Genomic DNA, 10,825 nt, shown 5'->3' with positions numbered 1-10,825 from the left:
CGATACGGTCGACGTCCACTATCGCATGTCGAAAAATCGACGGCCGATGGTCACGGGAAAATGTCAGGCGTGTGGAACCAAGAAACAACAGTTTATTACAAATGCTTCCGTTCCACCTGGAATTCAGTTCCTGGATGAGGAGGAAGAAAAAGGAAAATGTTCAGAGTAAGAAGAAACAAGTATACAAATCAAAATTGAAAAAAGATGGATCTTACTATTATCTGCTCTCCTAAAGCGGGTGGTTCTCCTTTACAGTTTGGCATACAGACGGATTCGCATAATCCGGTTCCAAGATTCGTGAATTTTCCTCAACCGGCAACTCCACCCTTAGATACTTCTTCTTTGAATGAGTTTTCTAGCATTCTGAAAGAATATCTAAACGTCGTGAGAGAATTGATTCTTCCCCTGCATCGAAATGTTGAAGAAAAGAGCTCTGAATGTGGAAGCAAAGACACGGATCCAAAGCCAAACTCGGAGGGTTAAAAGGGATAGGTGAAAATCCATTATGAAAAAAAAAACAATGGTCATGTCATGACTTGTCGATCGAGTCGGCTAGAAAAAATTCTCTAGATGAGATTGAAAAAAAAAACTTTTGGTTAATTTTTATCATGTCTTACAGACATGATAAAAATTAACTCTCTCTTCTTTTTGTCTGGGAAGGATGTCTCACCCTTTCTAAAAATAGATCATCACTCACCCTTTCTCAAGGCAATTATTCCAAGAATGAGTCATGATCTATTTTTAGAAACGGTGAGACAACCTTCCTTGACAAAAAGGAGGGACAGTTAATTTTTATCATGTCTAGAAGACATGATAAAAATTAACCAAAAGTTTTTTTTTTTTTCACTCAGAAATTTTTTCCAGAGCTCTGAGAATTTTTTTTCCCAGTCGACTCGATGATCCAAACAACAAGACATCCAAAATTGTTTCTAGAAGAAACTCTCGCTTCTCTATTTAAACCCCTCGCGTTTCCAACTTCAGATCCGTGTGTGCTGTGCACTGAACCTATATACGCGCTTCTCCTCCCTCCTGGAAAGAGCCTTTTTTTCTGAGCTCTTAGCATTTTTTCTCAGCTTCATTTCCATTCTCCAGGTTTCTGTCTCCTCCTTTCCGTTAACGCTGCAAAATTTCTAAATTTCTCATCACTCGGACCTTGGAAATCTGTCATCAAAAAAACATGACATAGCTCTGCTTTCAAGGAGTCGGTTTAGATTCGTCAGGATCATGGCTGATTTTCCATGACGGCTCTCCAACCGCAATATTAGAGTTTAAAAGGAATAAGGTAAAAATTTCGTCCTAGATATCCAACGAAACGTAAAAAGAGCGACGAGGATCTAAAAAGCTACGACTCTTTCCAGAAGGGGAGGGAGCAATGGATATTCAAGTGAGTCCACAGCATGAACTGCACGAAAATGAAACGACTTCCGCAGATAACAGAATGTTCGAGATGTCTCTCGTCGATCAAGTCAGCTGGTAAAATTTTTCTAAGAGCTGAGAAAAATGTTCGCATACCTTCACAGAAATTCTTTCCAGGAGGGAGAAGTGTGTATCCAGGTCGAATTCACAGCACAGACTGAACTGAAGTTGGAAACACGAGTAGTTTAAATACAGAAGGGAGAGTTCCTTCTAGAAACAATTTGGATCTGTCTTGTTTGAATCATCGAGTCGGCTGGGAAAAAAATTCTCAGAGCTTTGAAAAAAATTTCTGAGTGATGAAAAAAAAAAAAAAAAATTGTTAATTTTTATCATGTCTTCTAGACATGATAAAAATTAACTCTCTCTTCTTTTTGTCTGGGAAGGATGTCTCACCGTTTCGAAAATCAAACCGTGACTCATTCTTGGAATAATTGCCATGAGAAGGATGAGTTTTGGTTTCGTTTTCGAAACGGTGAGACATCCTTCCCTGACAAAAAGAGGGGACAGTTAATTTTTATCATGTCTATAAGACATGATAAAAATTAACAAAAAGTTTTTTTTTTTTATTATTACTCAGAAAATTTTTTCCAGAGCTCTGAGAATTTTTTTCTCCCCCCCCAACCAACTCAATGGACTAGACGATAAGTTTTTAAGAATGGACGTTTTGTTATTTATTCAGATATTCCGAGTTTCGCGTCAGGTAAATGCGCGCTCACCTTAGATTGGATTCCCTTCAGACAGGTCTAGAGATTGATAACCCATCAAGAATTCTTCGACAGGTTTTTGGAAAAAGAAATCGTCAAGAAGTGAGTATTGATTTTGATATTTTCTTTTCAACCTTGGGTCAGTTTCTAGTACATTCCTATACTAATTCCATTGTATTTAAAAAAAATAATGTCAGCACGGACTGATCTGACCCGAAACGCTTGCCCATCCAGTTGGCTGTTGGAGGGAGGAAAAAAAAAGAAATTTGTTTTGAAGGATATGTCAGTTTTTTCTAAAAATAGATTTCTAAGAAAAGAATGAACCTTTGTTGGAAATCTATTTTTAGAAACATGTCTAGACAACATGTTGACAAGAAAAAAATTCTTTTTTTTTTCCTGAGAGCGAAATTTTTTTCTTTCCACCCACTTTTCTTTCTTTGGGAGGAAGGAAGAACTTCCCTTCCCCCCGCTTTTTTTCCTCTAGTATTTATATAGATCCGAGTTTTTCTACCTACAGGCTTCATTCTCGTTCTTCCTTCTCAACCGAGCAAAACTAAAATGTCGACCGATGCCGTTGCAGTTCTACCTACCCTGGTGGAAATCACGCCCGTCTGTCATCTCGAAGTAGCTCATCAATGGGAACCTCTCTCCCGTTTCGAAGAATGGTTTCGGGACCCGGAACGTATGGAACAAATCGTCCAAGAAACCATGTGCTATTTATCCTGTTACGATGGAAAAATCCTGCATTATTTTTCGTCCATCGAAGCTTTCAAGCATTTTGCTTTCCAATCGATGATGGAGGCAGGAACCTTTCGCTTACACGCTTATCTGCGATGGGAAAATGTGATCGCCGTCGATGCTGGAACCTTTTTAAAACTGTTTTACGTTTCACCCGAGTGGGTTCATATTCTTCAAACCGGAGAAGCTTCTATCCGTCTTTAAGGATGGGAAATGGAATCAGAAGCCGACGGGTATCGTATGATTCCTTATCGACTGCGAGCTCGCTCCGTGTACATTATTCACGGACCTCTTTACTACCAACTCCAATTTCATGACAAGACGGTGTTTGCCGTAGACGCCCTCTCCAGGAAGAAAATGGAGCCTTTACGAGCGTTGCACCCTGAACAGCATTTTCAATTCCGTGCTCGCGAGGAAGAGAGGAGAAGGAAAAGATCCAGAAGGAGGAGACACCTAAAGAGGTACTAAAAAGAAGTCGGAAGGTAGAAGCATATTTTTTTTTCATTAACGGAAAAAAAAACTGTGGATCATTTTTGTATATTTCTCGGAAAAAAAAGAAAAGACTAATAGTTTTAATAGAGGGAGTTAGGAGGGACCCTATCTATATATAGCTCTCTATATAAATCGGAAGCGTCAACAGGACGGTCCACCCAAAACAATCTATCCTATCTTTCTCAGAGCAGAGTGGAAGAAAGGCCAAGATGCGTGGAGTCATTGGAAGCAAAATTCGAGTGGTTTAAATAGATAAGTGAGAAAAGATTTTGAGAGGTGTTGTTTTATGGATGGAGCTGGCTGGGAAAAAAATTGGCAAAGCTCAGAGAAAAATTTCCTGAATTGAAAAAAAAAAAAAAAAAAAAAAAAAAAAAAAAAAAAAAAAAAAACTTTTTGTTAATTTTTATCATGTCTTATAGACATGATAAAAATTAACTCTCTCTTCTTTTTGTCTGGGAATGATGTCTCACCGTTTCGAAAAATAGACCATCACTCATCATCCTTTCTAAAATAATAGAATTTCAAGAATGGGATATGTTCTATTTTTCGAAACGGTGAGACATCATTCCCAGACAAAAAGAAGAAATTTTTTTCCACAGCGCTGAGAAATTTTTCCAGTCGACTCACTCATCCAAACAAGACATCTAAATTTGTTTCTAGAAGGAGCTCTTATTTTCTTCTATTTAAGAAACTCGAGTTTCGGCTTCCCATCAGTCTGTAATGTGCATTCAACCTGGATACCCATTTTTTGGAGATGGGGGAGGGGAAACTTTCGCAGTTTTTTTTCCTGAAACCCTCTATGGATCAGAGAATCTCACACATATCCTCCTCCGTGGATCGAAATGGACTGACCGCCATATCTGTTTTAGATAATAGTTTTGAATTTTCCACCTCCTCCACAAGATTGGACTATCTCAATATTTTTTTAAAGAAAAACAAAATTATTTCTTATGATTATTCTACAATTTTTAGTTTCACCCCACACTCTTTAAGAAGAATAAAAACATAAAGCACATTGAAACAGTTCCGATAAATTTTGAAACTGAAAGTCCATCACCTTGTTCTCCACGGGACTAAAATAAGTTTCCCCGGTCTGAGAATCTTCTTGAATTTGAAGAGGTTCTCTCATCACACTCTGAAGCCAGGTCGAAAAGAGGAGAGCGTCTGGACCCAAATCGTTGAGCAGTCTTTCCAGGGAATCGAAGGTGATAAAAGGGGTATGGCGGAGAATCCGGTTGGGGCGGTCCGACGTATCGATCCAGAGATCCGTCGTTAAGGATCGGTAAGGGCGAAAAGGGGCTCGAGTGATCCATTGCTGAATAGTCCGTTGATCTTTCGGACTCATCCAAGTCCCTTGCTGGGAAAGGCAAGTCACGAGTTCCGATCCTCGAAAATAGAGCGTGCCCGACCCCAAGTAAAACGTGAGGGGAATTGTCTTGGCGAAACGGAAACGAATCGCGAGGGAAAAAGACTCTCTCCGTAACCACTCCATGGCATTTGGTTTTCTCTCTCTTTTGAGGACGAGATGGAAAAAAAAAGAAAAGACAACTTTTCTCTCGGTTTCTTTTATATATAGGAAGAGAGAGGGGGATGAGGGTTCTCGAAAAGACTCATGGGAAATTTCTTCTTCTTCTTTTTGGGGTAGGTGGGAGGAACTCGTTTTTTTTTTTGGCGGAGAAAATGCGTCGGATGACATCCCGAGACATTTAAAAAAAGAATAGATAGGATGGATTCTTCAAGTGGGAAATGCGGGGTGGCTAAAGGATCTTATTTTAAAGAATATTATTACCATTCTTCGAGGGTGAGACGTCTTACCATTAAGTCAGGTAATCCGAGATGATGAGCATTCCTTTTGACATGCCTCATATGTTTTCTAATAGTTATGTAACATAAATTTTCCAGGCTAAGAATACGTGGTTCAACAGCATAATTAAGTAATCGCATATTTTTCTCTTCCAATTTTCCATTTTTTCGCCAGCGTTCTAAAACTGTTTTGGGATCGCAACACCGGACATTTGCACCAGCAAGCAACAACATATCCACGATGAGTTTGCATCGTAATTGACAGGCATAGTGTAAAGGGGTAAAACCAAAAATATCATGTTTGTTCATGTCGCATCCAAGAAGAATCAGTTGCCGAACGATATCATCTATTGAGAACAAAATAGCGAAATGTAAAGCATTTCTTTTCGTTAATCTGTGTTCATAAAAAACGGGTGGTTCCGCGTTTATTATTAATTTTGTGAATATCCATTGATGAAAACTGTTAGAAAAACTCATATTGAATTCAACTCTATTAAATTTACGCGTAGCTTCTTTGATAGATAGGTAGGAGATATCCTTAAATTCTTCACTGGACGGGGTTCTTGAGAAGAGAGGGTAGAACCATGTTGGAGAGCACACACTCATTCTAAAAGGAAACACGGATTGAACTAAAGCGAAACTCGGAATGCTTAAATAGATGAGCGATAGTCCGTTCTTAAAAAATTGGATGTTTTTGTCCATCGAGTTGGCTGGGAAAAAATTCTGAAAGCCAAGAAAAAAATTTCTAAACCTTGAAAAAAAAAAAAAAACTTTTGGTTAATTTTTATCATGTCTTCTAGACATGATAAAAATTAATTACTCCCTTTTTGTCTGAGAATGATGTCTCATCCTTTCGAATATGTTTCTAAAAATAAATTTCCAAGAAAGAAATGAGTCATGTTCTATTTTTAGAAGCATATCGAGACAACAGGTTAACATCATTTGAAAAAGAGGGTATAGTTAATTTTTATCATGTCTAAAGACATGATAAAAATTAACACAATTTTTTTTTTTTTTTTTTTTTTTTAAGGCTGAAAATTTTTCTGAGAGAAATATTTTTCCCAACGACTTATCTTTTTTACTCCTACCTACTTTCATTCCCCCCTCTCACTCTTTCTCTATATAAACGATTGCAGAAGGAATCGCGGCTCATTTTCTTGAGGAGATAGGTCGAAAACTGATGGCTACGGGAGACTTAATCATGACGTGTGAAAACGATGATGAACCCTGTTTGGACTTGCAACCTTCTTCGCCTTTATATGAATGTGTTTCTTCGGAGAATGAGTATATCACGTCGTGGTCTGATATATCGCCAACTCCTTCTCCTCCACCTGTCCGCCGTAGGATCAAAAAGAAGAAACCTAATCCAATTCGTGATACTCCTTCTCTGAATTTCAATCCGCCGTTATCGCCCATTTCGTCTTCTTCCTCTCATTATTCAGAAATAATGGACCAATCCTCTCCACCACACATGCGTTCTACAATCGAAGAAGATCTTCCCTCCTCATCTCATTCTACTTCTTCTACTAAAAAAAAGAAATATCGAACTGAAATTCATCCGAGTGTCATAGGTGTGCTGGCCATCACGTCTGATGGATACACTCTGACAAACAGTGTCCGGTTTGCCTCTAGAGACATGAAAACGTATCGACCGCATACCAAATGGATTCAGCAATTGAATGAGGATCTGCGAAAACTTCATATTCAAAGACTGTATGTCGCGAATGAACATTGTCGAAAACAAATTTATCAATTGCTCCGTGTTGAATCTGTATGGACAGTAAGCTATAAACCTTCTCGTCGTCCACAGCAATGTGGGTATTGTGGAACGAAATATTGTCATCGATTTATGGCTATGATCGCCCTGCAACAAATAGTGAAATATGGTGTCAATAAATATATTCATTGAAGAACCAAATGAAGTGTCTTTTTTTATAGATGATGATTAGTATTTTGTCCAACCTCCTCTGTGTTCTATGACAGATGCAATTCGTCGAGGCATGGACGCGATGAATGTTTCAAAATAAGTTTCTTCCAAACTATAAAAAGCATCGCGGACTAAGTCCCATAATTCCAATCGGTTTCGAGCTACCCGATTCGCTAATCGACGTTCTAATTCCGCCCAAACATTTTCGACGGGATTCAAATCAGCTCCTTTAGGAGGCCAGTCTTCGACCATTGGAATCTTCTCGAATCCATTGTGTTACGCGTAAAGTCGTATGGATCGGAGAGAGATCGTGCATGAACAAGAGACGGTGTTCGGTGATCAAAGGGTTTAAAGAAACATCGGGAGGTTGACTATGATCGAGAAGCACCGGCTCTAAAATATTAGAGAGGTAATAGTCGGCATTTAAATGCTGGATCCCGATTCGACGGATTTGGTTGGGAAATTTTCCGCTCATGCACATCCAGACACTGAGATTAAAACGACCGGAACGTTGACGGCCTTCTAACGCAGAAGAAAAATAACGTTCGTCTTGATAACGCAGGACCTGTCGAGGCCGCCATACGCGAATAGGACCGTACCCGATCGAACTGAATACTTTCTCATCGGAAAATATAATCCGGGACCAATTGTCAACCGTCCATTCCGCACGCTGAGAAGCAAAGTCGTAGCGTTGTTGACGATGAATCTCCTGCAAATAATCTTTTCGGACGGGGATGCGCGACACTAATCCTTTTTCTTTTAATCGACGACGAACCGTTTGAGCGGTGCAAGGCACTTGTAATCGACGACCAATATCCGTCGCGGGTAAAAAGGGATCACCCGTCGACATTTCAAAAATACGTTGATCCATTTCTTGGGTCGTGGCTCGAGGTCGGCCGGATTTGTGTTTGGTTTGATAGTTCTCCTCATTTTCCGATGAGCGGGAGATCCAATATTGAACTGTGGAAGGAGCGACATTCAAGTGTCGAGCAATTTGACGAACCGTTTGCCCTCGTTCATAATACGAACGACGAATTTCCCGTCTTATTTCAATAGGTGTATACGGCATGATAAGAATAAGAATAATACAAGTAGGATCTTGGTTACCATGTTCCTTGATTTCATTTCAACGTGTCACGGTCCCGATAAACTCGTAGCAGGTGTCAATGGTCAATTGCAGTGCACGGAATGTGATCAAATTCAAGATGCGTATGCTTTTATTTTACAAGCATCCTTTCCTGATGACAGTGATCCGTTCTTATCAGCTCGTCTAGCTCGAGAATATGCGAATTGGATGGGAGATTTGAAAGTACGCTGTACATTTCCTCTCATAGGAATTCCTGGTATTTTACCGATCCGTAATGTTTCCGTCACGTTACGTATTTTATTAAACGGGATTCGATTATTACAATGCGTGAATGCCTTTTTTCGATCCCAGGCCGAACCTTTTGAATCGTATGAATCGCTCGAACGGTTCATGATCGAATACATGGACGAATACGCCCAGCATATTGAAAAAATCGCCAATGAAGAGAATCACTCCCAAGTGGATAAAGCGGGTCTGCACGCTCTTTTCACCAACATGAAATCGCTCATGGAAAATGTCCATCAAGACGAGGACCAACCTTTCAATTTCTTAAGTTATTATCACAAAGTCCTAGCTCCCTATGTAAAAATATGTGACGGCGACGATGCTTCGTTCCTTCTACCTCCTACTTCCAAGGATGTTGAAAAGGATCCCGCTTATCAATTATGTTTGGAAATGAAAGCCTCGAATCAAATTCGGGCTCGTTACTCTCCTTACACGACCCTATTTGATCTTGTGCACGTCATGATTTATTGCAATTTATGACGGAACGAACTCAACGTGGTGTCGAATTTCGTGTTTGAGTTTGGAGTTCGTATTTGTCGTCGCCCCTTCTTCTTCAAAGAATCGTTCTTGACCCAGCAATTGCGAAAACTGGTCACTTCTCAAATTACGTACCATCGGAATACAGAATTCTACTACCTCCTTCGAGAGATTCAACAAGGCGGCACGTGCGATGCCTTATCACTAGAATTTATTGAAAAAATGAGTCGAATCGAAACCTTTTTAGCGAAAGTGTTCCTAGGAAAAGCGGATGATCGAATTAAGCAGTTTGCGTTCAAACAAAATTTCCCCTACGTCCTGTTTGTTCCGAAAGAAGACGAAGAAAAAAGCCACCTAAATTGATGAGTACCTCGGATATCTTTTCGGGACCGGGTTTATTATTTCCAAGCTCAAAGGTAAAGGATTAGTGAAAGGTTCGATCGCGACGGGTAAGAAATTTTACCGTCTTGTACAGAAAGTGGCCTTGAAAATACGCGAATTTGAAAAATCCGACGAAGAAATTTTCTGGACGATGGAAATGGTGAAACTGTTCTTATGTTCCGACGGGTATATGGAAAAAGAATTGAGAATGTTACTCAATGTAGCGACGAAGGAATGTCAAGTTCCCTCTCGTCAAGAAATATGTCAAGGAGGAGGAGGAAGAAGAAACGAAGACAGCGAAGAGATGGATATGTCATAATCAAGTAAATCATTGGGAAAAATGGCAGACGCAGAGGAAGAAATCTGTGGAATTTGCCTGAAGGCCTTCAAAGAAACGAAACGCCATAAAGTCTACAATCTCGATTGTGAGCATTCCTTTCATATTAAATGTATAAAGAAATGGATTCGAGAGTATGGTAAAAAGAAATGCCCGACCTGTCGGACTCGTATCAGCCAGGATGATATGCTCTATTTTACCAGCGGAACATTGCAAATGGAACATTTAAGAATAGATTCGGATGAAGAGGAAGAGGAGGAAAAACCAGAGGTGGAAGAACCGCCAAGGCAACGTCGAAGACGAAGACCCGAAGAAGAATTAGTCGATCTGGGAGGCCATGGTCTCATTTTTTCAGGGCCTAGTACCAGTCAGACGAGACCCAGAAGACAGAGAAGAGAAGATTTAGTGGGAGATTATGCTTATATGGATACACATAGACAAAGTTCACCTACCTCAGATGATGAAGAACGGGAAGTCAACCCTTATTTTGGTCGACCGAATGCATTTTGGAGAGAAATGAGACGACAAAGACGAAGTAGAAGGAATTAGATGATTCTTAAAATAAAAATAAATACAGTACGCAAAAATGGAAAAGTAAGACTCACGACTGGTGTATAATATTTTGTTATGAACAGATCCATCTCCTATACATTGTTATATCAACAGATCTATTGTTGAAAAATATTTCTCAAAAAAATTTGATAGTAAAAAAAAAAAAAAAAAAAAAAAAAAAAAAAAAAAAAAACTTTTTGTTAATTTTTATCATGTCTTTTAGACATGATAAAAATTAACTGTACCTTCTTTTTTATTTTGAATGATGTCACCTTTTCTAAAAATAGATTTCTAAGAATGAATCATGCTTTTCTTGGAAATTTATACTTAGAAACATGTCTAGACAACATGTTGACATCATTCCAAACAAAAAGGAGGGTAGAGTTAATTTTTATCTTGTCTAAGACATGATAAAAATTAACAAAAAGTGTTTTTTTTTTTTTTTTTTTTTAATACCACATTAGATTTTTTTGAGAAATATTTTCCACCAGTCGGTCGGTTTTACTTTCTTTTTTTGGAGATGTTGATAACGATATATAAGTTTCACTCACTGGGTTCTGATTCATTCGTTTTCGCCTTTGCTTTCACGAGATATCGAGACCGCTTCAGCATTTCGAAGAAAGCTC

This window comes from Stegodyphus dumicola, chromosome 4 (genome assembly GCF_044657685.1).
Source record: "Stegodyphus dumicola isolate Sdum_Otavi_A_Nest chromosome 4, ASM4465768v1".
NCBI lineage: Eukaryota > Metazoa > Arthropoda > Arachnida > Araneae > Eresidae > Stegodyphus > Stegodyphus dumicola.
The sequence above is the reverse complement of the archived record's forward strand: the minus strand, read 5'-3'. Positions refer to the sequence as shown.